Source organism: Grus americana, chromosome Z (assembly GCF_028858705.1).
Source record: "Grus americana isolate bGruAme1 chromosome Z, bGruAme1.mat, whole genome shotgun sequence".
Taxonomy (NCBI): Eukaryota; Metazoa; Chordata; class Aves; order Gruiformes; family Gruidae; genus Grus; species Grus americana.
In genome coordinates this window covers 13,727,255-13,745,839 of record NC_072891.1, presented here as the reverse complement: position 1 = coordinate 13,745,839, position 18,585 = coordinate 13,727,255, and the positions used below count along the sequence as shown (strand labels likewise).

General features: G+C 38.2%; 1 protein-coding gene across 5 annotated transcripts in view; it reads left to right on the top strand.

Annotated features, from left to right (window-relative positions):
- Positions 1-18,585, top strand: part of PRLR (prolactin receptor) — a 93,866-nt gene that overhangs the window by 44,164 nt on the left and 31,117 nt on the right. The window contains exon 1 of one of the 5 annotated variants that reach the window (XM_054809441.1): positions 1,434-1,492. The exons of 1 other annotated variant lie outside the window; for it this stretch is intronic. The gene's annotated coding sequence lies outside the window, so the exon portion shown is untranslated. Of the gene's footprint in view, positions 1-1,433; positions 1,493-14,408; positions 14,473-18,585 lie in introns of those variants that run through there. 3 more of the 5 variants (XM_054809442.1, XM_054809437.1, XM_054809440.1) reach the window with 3 other exon arrangements.

Here is an 18,585-nt window from a genome sequence, read left to right as displayed (position 1 = left end):
TTCCCAGTTATAAAATACATTATACTCCTGACCTAAAGTAATTTCTTACCGTATCCTTAAAGTTTGCAGACCAAACCTTGGGTCCTATATGCAGAAGCATAACAATAATAGAGCACAATTCTCCTTCCTCATGTACCAGACTCCTTGGGATTTTCCTGTGGCAGCTCCGGCTGCCTCACTGGCCCATCCCAGGACATCTCTTCTTCCTGGGTAGCATTAACAGCAAGAGCTGCAGAAGGAGCTTGATCTGTATGTGTACCCATCTGCTGAGTCTCTGTTGCCCTGCCTTTGCTGCAGCTCTTCCTCTGCCATGCACAACCTGCAATACAGTGGAACAAAAATCAGCACTTGGGATCTAAAGCTTGGACAAGCGGAAGGTGACATTTATTATCCAGGCCCAAACTATTAACCAAATTAGTATCTCTTCCTCTTCAGGAGTGTGTGAGATTTGTTTTGTCAGCCAGCAAAAGCTCTTTGTTTCATTGGTATTTAAGAAGTGGTTGTTATTTTAATTGAAGCTCAGTTACATATTCTGCATTAGTAGGTCCTAGTTCATCTCATATTTATAATCTTGTTTAAATAAAACCAAGGTTAACAGGATACTGATAGAGATTTCCCAAGGATTTTTGGAGTTCAGTGACTTGAGTATTTTGTCTCTAATAATGGCTCCTTTATTTTTAAGTAACCTTTTTTCTCTTACCAGCTTACCCATGTTTTTTGCTCTTCTTTTCTCTATCAGCTGTACGTATAGAAAAGAAATGGTTGAAAATTGGTATGTCATGATAATAAAACTGAAACACGTTATTGCAAGCTCATTTGTTCATAGGTATTTTATGTGGTATTGTGTGCATCTGTTGGCAAATGTCTATATTCAGAGCTGAAAGAGTTCCTGCATTAAAACAGTATTCTGCTGCATTGACATAGTCTTCAGTGATTTTTTTGAGAAATAAATAGATATATCTGAATGGATCAATGCATCTGTGACCGAGTCACAGGTTGTAGCTTAAAACTTACAGGAAATCTTTTGGAAATAAAAAACCCCAACAATTATTACTTGTAATAATACATTCCACTTTTTTGTTGGAACATTTTTAAGCCCTGTGCTTTAGGCAGCAGTCGTCTTTCCTGTTGTGGGAAGGGCTGAAGGTTTGCACTTACAGCACGGAATTCTCTGCTGCCGAGATTCACTTTTTCATGGCATTTTTATGCTACAATCAGTCTCAGTTCTGAGTTTCAAGTAGGCTTTTATCTACATCTACACTCTAGAAGTGATTTCCTAACTTATTTTCTTGCTAGTTTTCCTCATAGCTTCCTTAATTTGATCTGCTGTTTTGCTTTCAGCCTTGTGTTTGTCTACGTGGTCTTTCTTAGCCAATAGGGCATTAGACTAACCAGGACAACCTGGTCGTTTCTTCTCCTCCTTACCTTGTTGAGTTGCGTTCTCCTGTGACGGAGCAGAGGTGCTTGCTTTACTCTAAAGGAGCTCAGATTGGTGAGAGCAGACAGCTGAACATTTTGTGACTGAGCAGGGTTTTGGTGCTTTTGTAGAGTCAAAGCAGTAAAAGAAAATACTTTCCTTCTTCTCATGGCTGCAGAATTTATTGTAAATGTGCTTTACAGTGGTGGTGTATGTAAATCTGAGGGCTTCTTTTCCTGGATGTGTAAATCATTAACAGAACAGTATGTGTAGTCAATAGTCAGCTTACGTTTTAAGTAAGTAATGCTTACTTTTATCTAGGGCATGTGGTTACAGCAAAGCATAAAGGTTCAAATTGGCAATACCTCACCTCTAGCTGCAAAAATTACATCTGAAATGTTATATTTTATACGTACAGTAATTGTTCAAAATATAAATACTCTTTTTCCTTATAGACAAATCCAGCTACTGAAAAGCCGCTCGTGCATAGAATCTGCTTAAACTAATCTTCTTTTCCTGCTTCACCCTCTTCTCTTGGAGTCAGTCCACTCAGGCCCTTTATTTCCTGTAAGAGAATGTAAGCGGCTTGTCCTCACCCTTGAGGACTCTGCGGTCTCGCTGCAGTTACTCATAAACCCCCTCCCTAACCTGTGGCTCCTCTTTTGTGCTATCATCTGTCAAGGTTATTGTTCTGTGCCTGTTTCAATCAAGTGCATTTAGCTCAACGTAAACTTTAGTTTTCCTCTTCCCTTCCTTGGAATAAAAAAACATTTGAGGGGCAAGTTAACACTTGATCTGGCTGAGACAGGCAGTGAAGACTTGAATTTATAATCTGAGTTTTGTGAACTTCGGGTTTAGTTCTTTCACAGAGGTTTTTATGGAAGAATCAGTCCCCCCGTTCTTGTCTTCCAAGAATACTTTTATCAACTCTTACTTCTTTTAGAAGGACTTCCAAACTGCTTCCCAATTTGTGATTTTCTGCTTGATCCTTCTTAGCTTGTAAGGCATTAACCATAGAAGTGCATCTTAATCTGAAATTTGCAAAAATGCAATGTTATACAAATTATTTTTATCATTTGCTTGTTTAAGAATATTATGAAGTGCAAAAATAGCTTGCATTACTTCATTTTAATCCTTAAAAATCATCTAAAAACCATAGTAAAGCAAATATTTTTTAAAGGAAAGGCTACGTTTTTACTTTCTTTTTTTCTTTCTTTTTTATGCAGGAAACAATGTACAATATTTGCCATACAAGCTTTGATTGTGAAATAAATAACCTTCCAAGTTTTATTTTCAGCTGTATTCAATGTATTTCACTCACTGTGCCCTCATAGAAAATGGAAATAACATTAATTTCTGTACAGTTTATGAAGTGTGAGAGAAATTATGAAGTTCTTACAAAATTTGGCAGGGGAAATTGTAAGTTGTACTCAGTTTTTTTTTTGTATTGGAGTTACCTTGGTGGAGTTGAAATCAGCTGTTTACTATAAGGGATGTACAATGTCTGAGCTTATTTATAAATAGTTCCTATACCTAAATAAGGGGAAGGATCTGAAAAATTATAGCATCTGATGCTACAAGTTCTTCTATAGTCTTTTCAGAAAATGCAGAGTAGACAAATGCAACCAGAGAATGGAAAGAACAAATACATAGATACTGGTATTCAAAAATGGAGCAGGTACATGTGTCAAGAGAGGAATCCCAAGGACCTACAAGTAGCAGAAGGAATGTTTTACATTAAATTTGAGCTTGTTAAGCTATAGGACAAACCCCGTAGCTAGCTAAGATGAACCAATCCTGGGACAAAAAGTTGTGAGTTATATTAACGGGTCTGATATTTTCTTCTAGATCTGTTCTTTTCATGCCTTCTGAGTACAGAAGATGTGTTTAGACTCCCTGTGCAAAGCTGAAATGGTTTTGCATGTTGATCTGTGCAAAGAGAGGGTCTGTTCCACCTGTTGGGATGCCTTGGAGGTCAACAGTGTTCCCAGGAGCGTGCAGCTGGCGGGCTCCATTTTGTCAGAGCCCCAGCAGCAGCCCGTACGCAGGGACTATGTCACAGGACAAGCACAGCTGGATCAGTTCAGGACGGACAGACGTGAAGAACATGAATGTCCAGTGCACTGAGACCCAGCCCAGCAGTCAGGTGGAGAAAGGACTCAGCCAGCACCAAGATACCCACTTTGTACAGAATATTTTGAATTGTTAAATAGGGAATGGTGTGTGAGTGTGCAAGGTGCCAGAGATTCTTTCTGTTGCATTGAACAGAGTGTCTTACAAATCAGAAAAGACTAAGTCAAATTTAGATGACTTTTTTTCAAGTTAGATTCTAATCTCACTAATTTTAGCTTGTTTCATTTGAAGTAACCCTGGTATCTTAATGGTTTATTTATTAAAGACAATGGGGAAACACTAAGAATTTGCATTAGGTTTTCATTTCAGCTGTTTATACAAAAAAAGAGGGAGACTATTATTTTTATCTTCAAATCAGTTTAATAACTGAAGGTACTACTGCAGCCCTGCTGCACTATCATATTAGAATCTTTCTGAGCCATTTCCAGACTGTTTCCATATGAACAGCATGCGTTTATTTAAAATAAAGATGTTACATTTCCTGTGATCTAGAATATGTTCTGAGTCAGAGTGCAACTTTTTTAGTTTTTCTCAAGTATTCACAGGCTACTTACATGCATGTTGCATGAGAAAAAGGGCCTTGCAATCCCCTTACAAGTAAAAGAATCCATCACCACCAGCAAAACTACTTGCAAGGGTTATACCACATAAGCACAAGCCAAAAAAAAAAAAAAAGTGAGAAAGCATATGAGAATCTCAAAACCTTCTTTTATTTTCTATTGCTGAGTAAGGGCAAGATGCTGCCTTCTCTCTACACATAAAACTTCGTTGTATCCATCCTTGAGGAAGTAGCTTCAGTCTCTTGCCATAGTAAAGAGAATAGAATATGTGCTCCCAGGGCCATGGGTAGGTGTCTTGAGCCTTAGGATCTCAGGGACTAAGAACAATGAACTGATAATTAGTTATTGATATAACTGCATTCACTTCAACAGTTTTAACCTAAGCATTTGCTATCTAGTGATCTTACTTCATAGGCAAACAATAGGCTCCATTCTTCCATCACAGGTCAGTTTAGTGAAATGCTAATTTACTACCCAGTGAATTGTCTCTTATTCTGCAGCTGTAGGTGTAAATGAGCACCTGCAGATTATTCCTCTCTGCAAGGAAGGGGACAGTGGCTTTAAAAGGAACGGACTAGACTGGGGAACATGCAGCTCTTATGAAAATGACAATGGAAAATGAATTCCCACCTATACTGATCTTTTTCATCTGAAACAATAGGCAGCTGCATCAAACTAAGCTCTTTATAATCTTGTCAATTTCAAGAAGTACTTTTCCCATAAGCATGAAATGTTCTTGAACCATTTCTTTTGCACACAAAGGTTGAATAGGCTTTATTTTAGCAGTGAGTTGGCACTTTTTTGTGCCCGCTTATCCTTGTGTAATTTTTGGAGTGTTCATCCCAAATTGGCTAGGGAAGGCTGTCAAAATGTAAAGTCCTTTTCTGAGCCTATAACGAAATCCCTAATTTCAAGACTGTTTCATTATCAGCCATTTCTTCTGAGAGTATGAGAGCCTACAGGCTGGTTTGCATTCTTTGTAGAACTCCTGGTACTGTTTACCTTACCTCCCTACTGAGACCACCTAGTTTATTTGCAGCAAAGTAGATTTCTAACTGCATCTATACACACAACATATGAAGAGAGAGATGATCAAAAGGCACGGTGTAACAAGGCTAATAGTTAAGTGTCAAAGTATGACTTGGTAATTATCTCACACATATCTATTTTTAATAGTTTGGTGGGGGTTTTTTTAGATCTGTTCACTGTCACAGTTGACAGTTCTATGGGAGCTGATGAGATTTCATTTATTTTAAATAACTCATTCCAGAAAAATTAGTTAAAATTATTCTTTCAAGTTGAGGCTGCTATTCAGAAACACCAGTAGCTCACTAGGGTTCATTTTTCATGATCCATTTGAATTTTGTTTCCTTTTGTAGAGGTATACACGTTAATATTAAGTTGCTGATAACATACCCTTTTTTATGTAGGTCAAGCGCATTTGTCTTTTTCCTTGATTGCTGGTTCTTAGCCAATGTGACTGAAAGAACTGCAGGTTTTGGTTTACATTGTTTTCATTTGCTTCTAGGAGGGAAAAAGGGCCACAGACATCATAGAATGAATATGCAGTTACTGCACCAGAAAGTCAGCCTAAAATTCAGATAAGTGGTCCAAGAGAGTAAAAGTTTTGGATTACAACCAAAGAGTGGCAGTAGGACAGTAGAGCTATAAACAGAAAGGCAAATATGAGCCTGCATTTTCCTGATGGTAGTCTTCCAATACCTGCAGGGAAGTTCTTGAGAAGATGAGGACAGGCTCTTGCTGCAGTGCATGGCAGGAGGACAAAAGACAACAGGCATATATTGAAACAAGAGAGGTTCTGAGTGAATATAGGGTAGTATTTATTCACTGTGAGGACAGTCAAGCAGTGGAACATGTTGCCCCAGAGAGGCTGGAGATCCTTGGAGATTTTCAAGCTGTGAATAGGTAAGCCCAGAGCAACCCGGTCTGGTCTCACAGGTGACTGCTTTCAGCAGAGGATGCATTAGAGACCCCCAAGCTCCCTTCCAACCTGACATATTCTTTGGTTCTGTGGTCCTGTGCTGTTTTACTTAACCTTAATAGGTCCCATGAAATTTAGGTGACACTGCTTTTGTTTTCCATTTTTAGTGCATTTCTTACCATCTGCTTCCACAGAGGCACATTGTCTCTTTCTGGGTGCAGCATTTCCTGAATTCAATCATTCCTATGTGCATGTCCCACACAGTTACCTCTGCTTTCAGATTCTTCACTAGCAGTGACCCCAATAAGATGTAAAACTTAAGTAGCTTATACTTAACTGGTCTTTTTAGTCTTGGCAATAAGATTTACCTGCCACATCTAGCTCAGAGTAATGAACACATGCAGGAGAATATGTGGATACCATGCTTCCTAACTGTAAACCTTGTGGGTTTGTTTACTACATACTAGGTAGCTCCAAATTTTCACAGCATTTCATGGAATTCTAAACACATATGTTGTATTTGGTTTTCCACGTTCCTAACTTAGACAGCTGTTGTATGTCTAGAGTTAAGGTCAACTAGCTTTTTTGGCTTCCTTACTTGTGTTCAGGCAAATACCATTGCTTTGTTCTTCAGGATTGTTTTTAGAACGTTTTTCTGAATGGAAAGTTAAACAAACATATGCTTCTGCATGTTTAATTCGACAAACACAGATGGTTGGCTAATTTGAGCCTCCAAGGATGGTGACTCCACAAGCTCTGCTATGCAAACTTTCACTATTTAATACTCAGCTTGTGAAATATTAATTAAATTGCTGAGTAATTGATTTCTCTCTTTAAAAAAATTGCAAAAGACAAGTTGCTTTGTCCCTTTTCCCCCACAATAGTCTTCTTTCTCAGTCTCATCTCCCTTTGGCATGTGCGCGTGTACAGATACACACACAACAGCAGACAGAAGTTTTCCTTTTATCTCTGTCTTCCATAATTCTCCTGACTACTACAGCATGTCTTCTCTCTTCTTTCTCTGCAGAGGACTGGTCTTGATCCTACTTTATTCTCCCTTCACATCTTATTCTGCATCTCATCTGAATCTCATCTGATTCACTGACTCCATCTCTCTTCTCTGTGGTGATTACCTGTGAATCTACACCTCCAAGCCTTTCCTTTTGCCTTTGGTCCAAACAAAAATATTGGCCTCTTTCTCTGACATTTCTTTGTGAATTTGTCACCAGCAGAGCAAGCTAGGAAGTGCTCAAGGACAGTTCCTCATCAGTTTCTCAAATCCTTTGTTTCTCATGTTCTTCCTTAACTACTGTAGAAGACTGAACTAGCCTGCCAGTTAAGCAGCAAATCACTTTTCACATCTGAATTTAGATCCAGGCTGTCATGCACATTCCTTCATGCTGCTATTCTAAAATAGTGTGTTTCCTGCCCACCAGATCTCTTCATGTATTTTACATTAAGCAGCCACTGTATAATAAACAGAAAAACTGGGCAAGGAGCAAGCAAACCTCATTCTTTCACAACCAAGTACTCTAAACACTAATAGTCACATTCTGTCCTGGTTATCTTTTTTCTGTCCCTGTAACTCTTGCATTCATAGCCAGAATGGAAACAAGAAGGGTAGAGAACAATTCTAGCCCAGATTACTCTATGTCATAAGAAATAAGATATTTGGGATTGAATTTCGCTAGGATGAGATGATAATTTAACTTACGCCTCCTGGTTTCTAGGCAAATGACCAAATAGGTCTATTTTTACCCAAGTGAGGCAATAATTTGTAGACCACAAGTTTTTTGAAAAGCTTATGCCCTGTTTGCTCAGGTGGCAACCCATAAAAGAGATCTGCATGCTCAGAGTGAACAGAAGCTCTGTTACAGACTTACCAGAAAAATAAAATTAAAATATCTCTAAAATTGCAAAATTATCATTGGAGGTTTTGATATGTGAAACTGCTCTTGGCTTACTAAGGAAGTTAGGCTAACTGATCTCACAGTCTATAGGCTCCTTTCCTTCCAATATTGTAATATCCTGTTGCCCAGTATAAATCATATTTAAAAGAGGGGAAAATTCCCCAAAATAATAGAAACATGCCATTTTTCTAAAAATTGTCAAATGAATGGAAAAGAGAGACTCTAAATAGTGTTCCTCCTCATGTGGAAGGAAAATTTTGCAGAATTTAATTAACATTGTGTTCCATTTGGCAAAACCCCATTAGACCATCAGCATATACATGCTGGCCATTCAAGCCAAGTCACGCAGAAGTCACCCCATCGGGGTAAGTTTATCTCCAGCTCAGCCATAGCTTGTTGGCCAATGGAGTATCATAGAAGATGTCAGAAAAGAGGAAGCTGGTGGCTTACAGTGGCAAGGTGAAACAAATTCTTAGAAAATCAGGCTTTATTAGTTCCACTGCTCATGGAAAAACATGGTTTTTTTCCAGGCTGGTCTCAGCTTTAATCATGTGTTACAGCCACGTTTTAGAGCTTAACTCCTCAGTATTGCAAAACTGTTCCTGAAAGAGCTTTTTCTTTTCTTTTCTTTTTTTTCTCACAAAACTACTGATTCACTGTATTCAAGAGCACAAAGTGTTAGCAGTGGCCAAGAAATGTTTGATGCAACTGAGGGTATAAGGGATAAGCAACGTCTCTAAGCCACTCATCACATCCTGGCACCATCAACATAGGTCAATACCACTGTGTAGAATGGAACTATTTGAAAATAATTGTGTTGCATACCAGCTGTCTGTGATTCAAACCTCATCTCCTGGCTTGAGAACAAGGATGGTACATAAACCATTATAAAACCCGGGATGAGTATTCTCTTCCTCTGTGCTGCCATAGTCATAGCTGGCACAGAGCCCATCTCCTCAATTCAAAATGTCCTTAGTCAGGTACTCCACCCAGACTTCATAACCGAGTACTGCTTTTATCATATAAGTAGGAGGCTTTGCTGGGTTTTAATGTCAAACATAGTTGTACAAGTTAAGCTGCAGGAAAAACACAGACCTGCATATTTTATAGATGCTAAACAAAACACAGACTCATGTTCCTCAGTAACGAGAAGTGTGCTGTCACTCTGAGCTTTTTGTAAAGTGATAATCATTAAAGTGTTGCGGGATGTAATTTCAGTGCAATCACTGAAAATGTCACTCAAATAGAAATGCCAGGCATATAATTGTTAGGGGTTACCAACCTGCATGCTAATGGAGGGAGAGAACAAAATATCAAGAAATGACAAAGCTTTTATTTTCCATGCAGTTAGCCAAACACAAACAAATGAACATTCTGAAGAATGATAGTTTGTTCCCAGGTTGAGCGTTTATATGACTTATTTAATGGTTTGGCTGTAAAGCAAAAAATAAAGTGGTTTCTAAAGGAATTCGGTCATTGGCTGCTGCTTTTGTTATGAACACAGTTCCTCTAAAAAAGGAATCAGATTTTGACTAATGGAAAAATATCATATAAAAGAAAATAAAAAGAGATTCAGGATTAGAACCAGAATTTCCTGAACCTCATTGCCAGTTCTGATACATATTCACCAGTGGAAAATGAATGTTGTGGAGCTCTAACGCAAAGTTCTTCTCAGAGCTGGCCTCATAATCTCTCCCTTTCTCAATGAATGGAATTATTTATATATTTTAGCTTTGTTTTTGAGTGTTGTCCTGAAAGGTTAGACTAACTTAACTTTAAAGTACCTGGAGTGCTGTGTCCAGTTCAGGGCTCGCTAGAAGAAAAAAGACGTGGGCATACCAGAGTGAGTCCAGCAAAGGACCACTAAGGTAATTAATGGACTGGAGCACCTCTCCCATGAAGACAGGCTGAGAGAGCTGTGTCTGTTCAGCCAGGAGAAGAGAAGGCTTGGGGAAATCTCATCAATGGGTGTAAATACCTGATAGGGGAAATAAAGATGGACCCAGGCTTTTCCTGGTATCCAGGGAAGGACAAGAAGCAATGGTCATAAACTGAAGTATAGGAAAATCCCCTTAAAACATAAGAAAAATCTTATTTACTGTGAAGGCAGTCAAACAGTGGAAAGGGTTGCCCAGATTGTGGAATTGCTATACTTGGAGATAATCAAAACCCAACTGGACATGACCCTAGCCAGCCTGCTCTAGGTGACCCTGCTTTGACCAGTGGGGTAAGACTTGACAGTCTGTGAAGGTCTTCCAACCTCATCCATTCTGTGATGCTTTAAAATGTTTACTAAAGTTTCTGCCACTTGGTTTTTTTTTTTTTATTATTTACAATGAAATTGCTACTAGCAATAATTCTGCTCATGAGTAATCCCTTTAATCTAAAGTCCTCAAAGTATCTTGGAAACATTAATTTCTATCAACATGGAAATTTTAAGTGTAGCTAAAAAGATACACCTCTCAGTGAGATTTGGTGTCTGCCTATTTTGCAGGTGCGCAAAAGATGTCCAGCATGTCAGAGACTAAGCTATTGGCAGGGATGGGAGCAGAACTCTGCAGCTGAGTTCTAATTCTCCCTCTTCGTCAGCAGAACACACACATGCTTTCTGATACTCACTTCTATCTTCCCCACCTCTTGGAAGATATATTGAAAGTTTGGCATCCTCCATGATTCTCTGCCCTTGAACGTTTTTTCCTCCGCTTATCCACAGATTTGTGCTCCAGAACACATGCTTGCACTGAGGAGACTAAAAATAGCATCAAGTTGTATGCAGCAGCAGCAGCAGCAAGTCTCTAAACTGAGAGTCTAGTTTTAAAGCCTTTGAACCAATGGAGATTCCTATCAATTTCACTTGCAGACAGCATGCGCAAATGCCTCTGATTTTAAACAGTTGCCCCCTGTATTTCTGCAGTGTTTTTTAAGTTAATGATATTACTGGTGCTAGCAGTGCTTCCTGCTGATTGTTTACATATCCAATTGATGCATTTAACCCATAATCTAGAGTATTTGCCCTGTCATGGTACTGCAAGCACAAACTATTCCGTATTCTTTTTAGTTCCTTGCAATGGATTTATTATATAAGTATTTAATTCACTGAGCAGCAAAAATGCATGAGTGCAGGGAAATAAAATTGATTTCATATCAGAGTGTATACTAGTGAACTTAATTCCACAGCAAAACTGGCCTTGAGAAGCTGCTACTAAGCCTTCAGACTTCTGCAGGAAAATGCTTACTTCCTGAAGAATTTGAGCAAAAATTGTATCAAATCAAGAATCACTCCATAAAGTTTTCAATAATTCACATCCATTTAGTGTGCTACCATTTTAAGACTGCACTTAAAATTATATAGTTTACATGTAGTAATTCGTATTTGTAGGTACTATATCCTCAGATGCTACAATACTTATGGTTAAAGAAGAATCTAAATAAAGCAGGTCGCATTACGTCTCATCACAGAGAAGACTGAGAAATCTTGAGAAGTAATTCAGATGAGTAGGGCTCTCAAAGGAGTAAAGAGGTTCATACAGACAGCATAGTAAAGGACTAAGGCCATGTGCTTGATTGTTGAGCCTTGTGAAGTATGAGCAGATCATTCTTAGAAATTATGCGTGGTAGTAACACCAAAAATAGATCTGTCTGGTCTTTGAAATTCTCATGAGAGTGAATGAGTGAGTTTTAACAGGTGAAATTGTCAGATGTGGAGCATGCAAAGAAAATGTAGTATTAATGACATGAAAGTCCATCACATGGAAAAACAGGATAACAAATGATTCCTGGAGCACTGGTGGTCTTAACAGCCTTTTCCTCAGAAGAGTCTTGCCTTTGCCGCATAAAGGGTCTTAAGACTGCTTTGTTCTTGCATCTGCTATTTGCAGTTGTCCCATGAATACATCATTGACTTACAGCAGAACTTTAATACTATGCGCAAAGAAAATATGCACGTATATCTAGTGTCACAAATGTATCTGCACAGAATGTGACATTGTCTGCAACTAATTTGCCCTCTTAAGGTCCTATTGCTATTTGTGCTGTCTTGAAAGACCACCTCGAGGCAACCCTCAAAACCCATTCCTCATCCAGATAGCAACTTGGCAAGCTGAGTCCCCTACACTCTCTGAGCTGCACCTGGGACAAAACTCCAGGGAGGAGGAAGGAAAGGTGCCTCTTTTACCCACTTTCATGGCTGGTTCTTAGAGCCCTAATAGTTTCTGTGTGCTTGAGCTGATTCGTAGCTGCTTTATTCTCTGTGCTGGTGACAGCCACCCAAGACTATGGTATTGGCAGCTGTGTCAGAGGTGTAACCATCCTTTTCTCATGCACTCTGAAGGGTGCAAAAATTTCAAGTGGAAGAAGACCTTAAGGGAGACAGAGATCTGACTGTTCTGGCTGAAGGGTCCTACCATGCCCAGTTAAACTAACAACCTGAATTGGAATTGAAAGTCTGGTGCCAGTATCTATTAAACAGTGTCAGATCATATATTCAACATACTGTCAGGGGAGCAACTCAAGGATTAAATTAAAAGTGTAATTTAAAATGTGGTATTATTCTTCAATGATTTTTCCATTTAAATTATATAAAATATGCTGCTACCTAGGGCATGCAGCTGAGAGGATGCAGGCATGTGACCATAAAATGCATCACTGAAAAGGCAACTTGAAAAGATGCAGGTAACAATAACGGCTGAAGGTGTGGATCTAACTTTCAATAAAAATTACTTTTATATCAAGTGAAAAGGTCAGGCTTTATGTAAGCAAGGATTTAAAAGCCTGTGTTGTTATTACCTAAAGTAAAGCCCACAGTTACAGCATTTTTTCGTCCTGCTATTTCATAAATGTCAGCATAAGGTTTTTATTTTAGGGATTGTGGAAGAAATATTGTGGATAAATGCAAAATGAATGTTTTTACCATTTGAAATATGATTGGGTAACTGGGTGCCCACAAAAAATTATAGTTGATTGTAATGGGATATAAAATAAAGTGGGTTGATATTAATTATGGAGTCAATAGTTGATTTCTAGTGATCTAAACTACCATGCTTAAAATTATTTCAGCTGTTAGTAAAATTGACTAGTTTGCTGCAATTTACCATGAAGTCCACCATACAGAGTGGAAGGTTCCTGATGAAGCATGAAGATTCCTGATGTTTATGTCTTTTCTTTGACTCTTTGTAAATATCAAACACTTCTAAAAGATATGTCATTGATATTTCAGATTTATTGCCTTCACATTTTCTTTTTTTTGACATTTTTGTGAGATAACCTTTGTCTGAATAAAACATGCAGATCTGACATTTCAGATGCTTGGACATAAAAAGTCATCTTTGTCTACCTGCAGTTATTGAAACTTTTGAATTTTGGTCAGAATTTTCTTTTAGGTGAAAATCAGATGGTTTTGCTTGCAAGCAGTTCTGAATTGACCACTCCAACATGCCACCTTCATACTTTCCCCTTTGGCCCTAAACTGGATGGCGGTTTTATAATCTCGAAGAAGCATGCCATTTCAAAGACAGAGGACTCCACTGTTGTCTCCAGTGTTCCAAGGTGCAATCATTACCCACTATAATATGGCTTATAAAATTTGGCAATTACCGTACACATCATAGGTCCAATCTGAGACTGAGTGCAAAGAAGGAAAAATTTCACAGCCACTGAAGGTACACAATAAACAGTGAATCAAGAACATTTACTGAAAAAACAGATGCAGCCGGATGCATTGATACATGCTATAACCAAAAGTCCTTCATTTCATTCTGAGTCTTTTTTTCACAAAATAACAGGAACGTACTGAAGAAAAGTGTTAAAATAGATTTTGCTCTAGTACAGAATATATTGTTTATTCCTTGAAATCTTTTGTTCTCCAAATTCTGTTTAGTAGCTATTTCTTCATTATTTAACCAAGAAGTGAGCAAACTCTACAGAGGAGTAGCACAAACTGAAACATTCATGTTAAATCTAATTGGATATATTTGGTGTTCCAGGAGAGGTAAGGGAGAGGCATTCTTATGTCATTAGTTTGTTAAAACTAAATACTATCCCTAGTCTGAAACCTAATAGCCCATATTTAGTTAATCTTTATTCGTGAAGCCATTTGTTTGCCTTTGCTGCAGAATGAAGATTTCTCTCTCTTTGCAAAATGAATTTCTTCAGGCAGTTAGTTTCTTGACACGTTTTATTTACTCTGTCAGAGATGCAAATATTACCTGTTAGAAATGCATTCATCAGTAGGAGACACAATACTCTCCTTGCAGTTTCTAAGGAACAGAGCAAGTGAGTTAATGAATGAATGGGTTAATGAATGAATGCATTAATAAATTTACCTTTAACCTCCTGAGACTGCAGTTTAAGTCTTTATTCTGTAAACAAGTACAGGAAAGTCTCACAGTTTGCAACCTCAGGGTCATTTCCTTATACTGCAAAACAAAAGAAACCCACCCCCCAAAGCCAAAACATCATGATAGAGAATGTCCAAGGAATAGCAGCCTGGGATGAAGATGGGGGGTAGATCAGGTCAGTGCTATACTTCATTCAGTTTATATATTCATCATGAAGAAATTAGAAAGGAAATTCATCCTCCTGATCAAAGGATGAATTCAGTTCCTTCAGAATGCATATTGCAGCTTTTAGGAGCTTCAGTATTCTTCCACTGCAAAACTGTAACTAAATAAAGATATTTTTGCTGGAAGGTGAGCATCTATGTGAAACTTAACAGAGTTGTGATACAGCAGTATTAATACACTTACTAGTTTGGCATGTAGAAAGTTCAGGGTAGTTTGAAAATTTGACTTTCTGTAATGAGACACTCCTCACAAGGATGCTGTGTGGTTTTTACTGGCATTAATCATGCCACCTGTGTAAGCACCTGTAGGAAATAATCTGTTTATAAAATGTGTTAAACACTAGTTTACTCGGGAATTAGGTACTGGAGGAGGTCTACAAAATGCCACCAAGATTAGAGCCAGGTGTGATAAAGCTACTTCTCTGCGTATCCACATATTTCTGTATTAAAGGGAGTATAATGCTTTAGGTTAGAGGTGCCAAAAGAATAATTATTTAAGCTCAGGAAAGTGAATGTTGAAGGTTATATATTGTTTTATTCCCATTATTGTCAGCAATTTCTCTCAAATAATTGTAAAATAAGATTTTTCCCTCAGTTTTAGATTACCAGGATAACATCGTTTCATTCCTTTAACTAACCCCTGTGCCACTTGATCTGTATGTGGCATTAGTGGTAGCCTTTAGCATGAAACCACAAAGCTCTTTCATCTACAGGTTGGAAGCTCAGGGAATATGTTTGAGAAATGTTCGTGTTCACAAATAATAGGACACTGAGTGTTTTTATCAGTTTGATTGGAGTAGTAATTTTTGGTAATTTTCTTTTACAGAGTAACTCTACTGTCACTTAAGCAATTCGAGTGTAAATGTACAACATGTACTCACAAAGAGACAAAGAAACAGCTACTTTTACGACCTCATACTGAGGACCTTCTGAAAAAGAGAACACTGAAACAGCAAACAATTATTTGTCCAATAGTTTTCTCTGCTCCCACTGATATTGTTAATTACTGAGCAAATTTGTGATTGAACATTTATTCCCCTGCAGCCCGGTTCTTTCTGTCACAGTCTTACCACAGTCATAAAGCTTTGAGGAGAGTCTCCAGACGCAGACTCAGCCAAAATTGACTGCCTCAGTGAGAGGGAATAAAGAAGCTGAGCTAGCGCTGAGGTCACAGCTTTCTTCAGCATTACCCTACTGATGCTTCCAGGCACTAGGAACTGGAAGATGCTTCTCTTCCACCCAACCCCATTGCCTGCGCTCACCAAGAAAAGGCTATTTGGGGATGGCATGCAGTGGATGGAGATTTGGAACTCAAAGGGGATATTGGAATACATTCAAAATGACAACTTTATCTGACCCTTTACTGTCCAGTGCCAACAGATTATTTGTTCTTTCCCCCTTCTGTGTCCTTCCTCATTGTGTCTTTCCCTCAGATTCACTCCATAAACCTTTCACACTTTTCTCCATTACTGTGTTCCCTTTACTACTTTTAGAGTCCTGTTCCTTTGCTTCCTGTAAAGTTTTAGTCATTTTAGTCTCTCTGCAATAAACTTCCTCACCTCTACATCAACATCTTCCCTCAGGAATGTCAAAACAGCAAGGCATTTCGTGCCATTACATTGCTCATTGAAATTCTGTGTATAATTAAAGATTATAAAAAATTTTTCATTGCAACATGTTTTCATTGCAACAAAAAAGTTATAATAAAACTGCAATTATTTGCTTAGATTTCAGAAGATGTTCTACTGGAAAATTTCAAACCAAAATACTTTATGTTGATTTTTGGTAGTATTTGTTCATTTTGGAATTTTGAAAATTTGCATGCATTGGCTTTGGTTGAAAAAGAATTTGTGACATTCTGAAATAACACTCTGCAGTGATTTTTCTAAAACTGATTCTTTATAGGCTGTTGCACTTTATGGGATATTTTGAAAATATTTTGCAGTGAAAATAATCTTTAGTTTCAAACCAAAAACATTCAAGTTTTGACCTGCTCCTTATATCCCTTTCTTATTAATTGTTTATTTGTATTTTCAGTTCTTAAGAACAGAAACTCTTCTTTGTACAGTACCTAAGACAGTGGGATTCTATCTTTGTTCTCAGAACTATCATAATAACTATGATTTGAATAATGATTATTTGATGTAGAAATACTTGGGTGAGAGTTGTTGTCCTGGTTAATGCAGGAGGTAAGGTGAATTCTATCATGATCCTTTCTGATCATGTGTTTATGGCACTATTGTAGCTTTGGTAAAAAACATGTTTTATGTCAATCATATTATGTAGGAATGCATCACCAGTTTATGATATTACTTCCTTACAAAAGCAGTCATGAAAGCAGAATAAAATTTGCTGTTAAGATAGAACTGTATGTTTTGATATAGTACCAAGTAGTAGAAATCAGAAAAAGTAGAGGAAAGTTTATTTAGTGATCATAACCATATATTTTCTCTTAGAACTAGGCTTCCTCTCAAATGTGCAACAATTGCATAAATTTTAAAATGTCTCTGTGAAGTGATCTAGATCTACAAGACAGCTTCTTTTTGGGAGAATTCTTCTACTTAACCAATCTTGAGTCAAACTGTGTTCCCAACATGCGTGCTGACAACCAGATTTCTGTCCTCACTAAAACAGGGAGCACTTACTGAGCTTCATTTTTACACTGCATTTCCCCTTATGTCATGGTTGAGTAACTTCAATGCAAATGTTATTTCTGCCATATTCAGTTGTATGTTATCTATGCCATTTTATGCCATAAAAAAGAAACTGTTTATTGCCCCCAATTAAATCTGATCCTTTGTAATGGCACAATGTCTAGGTGCCAAATAACTTAGTGGTATTTTCCTTGTTCTCATTAGTTTTACTGAAAAGAAGCCAAACAAAAGAATACCCTGGTAACTGAGTAATATGGTTTCTCACCTGGTCTCCAGGTGATACAGATCATTCTTAATGTCAGTTGTAAAAATATTCTACATTGTTTCAAATTGTTTAAAGAGAGAAGATTTTGTAAGAAATAGTATTATGAAGTTAATAATTTCAAAGTCAGTAATTTAATGTATAAATAGTTTTTCTTGCTCTGGCAGATAAGTTGCCCATTGAAGCTCATCTAAATTATTTCTTCACAGCATAGTGTATTTATATGGGATGACAAAGAACAGTTAGTTAAACATAGTGGCTTTTTTTGGTAAAACATTTAATTTCAGTCTGTTAGAGGCAGCTGAACCAGGTAGCCGTATAGATGTGAGGCTGCTGTAGGTCCATGTCCTCAGGTTCTGTCAGTAGTGAAGCTGAGTAGCTGCTCCCGGTGGGTGGGCACACGGACACAATAAATACACACAGGGGCCACACACATCAACAAAGATGTAGCGTATACATTTAAAGGTATATGTGTGTATTTGCACACACCAAAAAAGTATCGCTGTAGTAGCTGGCCTTAGATGCTCAGTTGACGCAGTAACTGGCCCCAGATCCTCTGGTCTCCCCAGTTGCGGGGGAGCTGCAGATGAGCCCCAAGGTTTGCAAACCCACTCCTCGCTGGCTAATCCAGCTGAAAGTTCACCAGCATCCAAATGTACCCACTCAGAACAGAGCACACCCAGACAGAAGACAGTTAGAAATAGGACTTAGTAAGAATATAGGGTAGACTACAGTGATCAGGCACACATCACAGTCAGACAAGCCACTAGTTTACGCTTAACTGACCCCTTTTTTCCCCCTTTCACCTTATTTTTCCTTACTTGCTTCTCCCCAGTCCACTTTGATCCCTTCCTTTCCTCCCCAAATTCTTTTCCCCCTGCATCTCTTTATGAGTGCTATACCTCCTTCAGTCTGTGAGGTATATGGGGAAGGGGATTTGTTTGTTTGTCTCCTTCTGGTAGGTTCCACACAAGGGACAATGGTCTGACTGTGCTTTGGGAGTCCTTGGTGTAGCCGCTCCCCCGTGCCCCATTTTCACTGATTAGGCTGCTAGGGTGCCTCCCCCGACCCCATCAAATTTTATCTGATCCTGTCCTGGTCTTTGTGTAGGTGGTGATTAGCCTTTAATCGTATAGCCGAGCACAGGA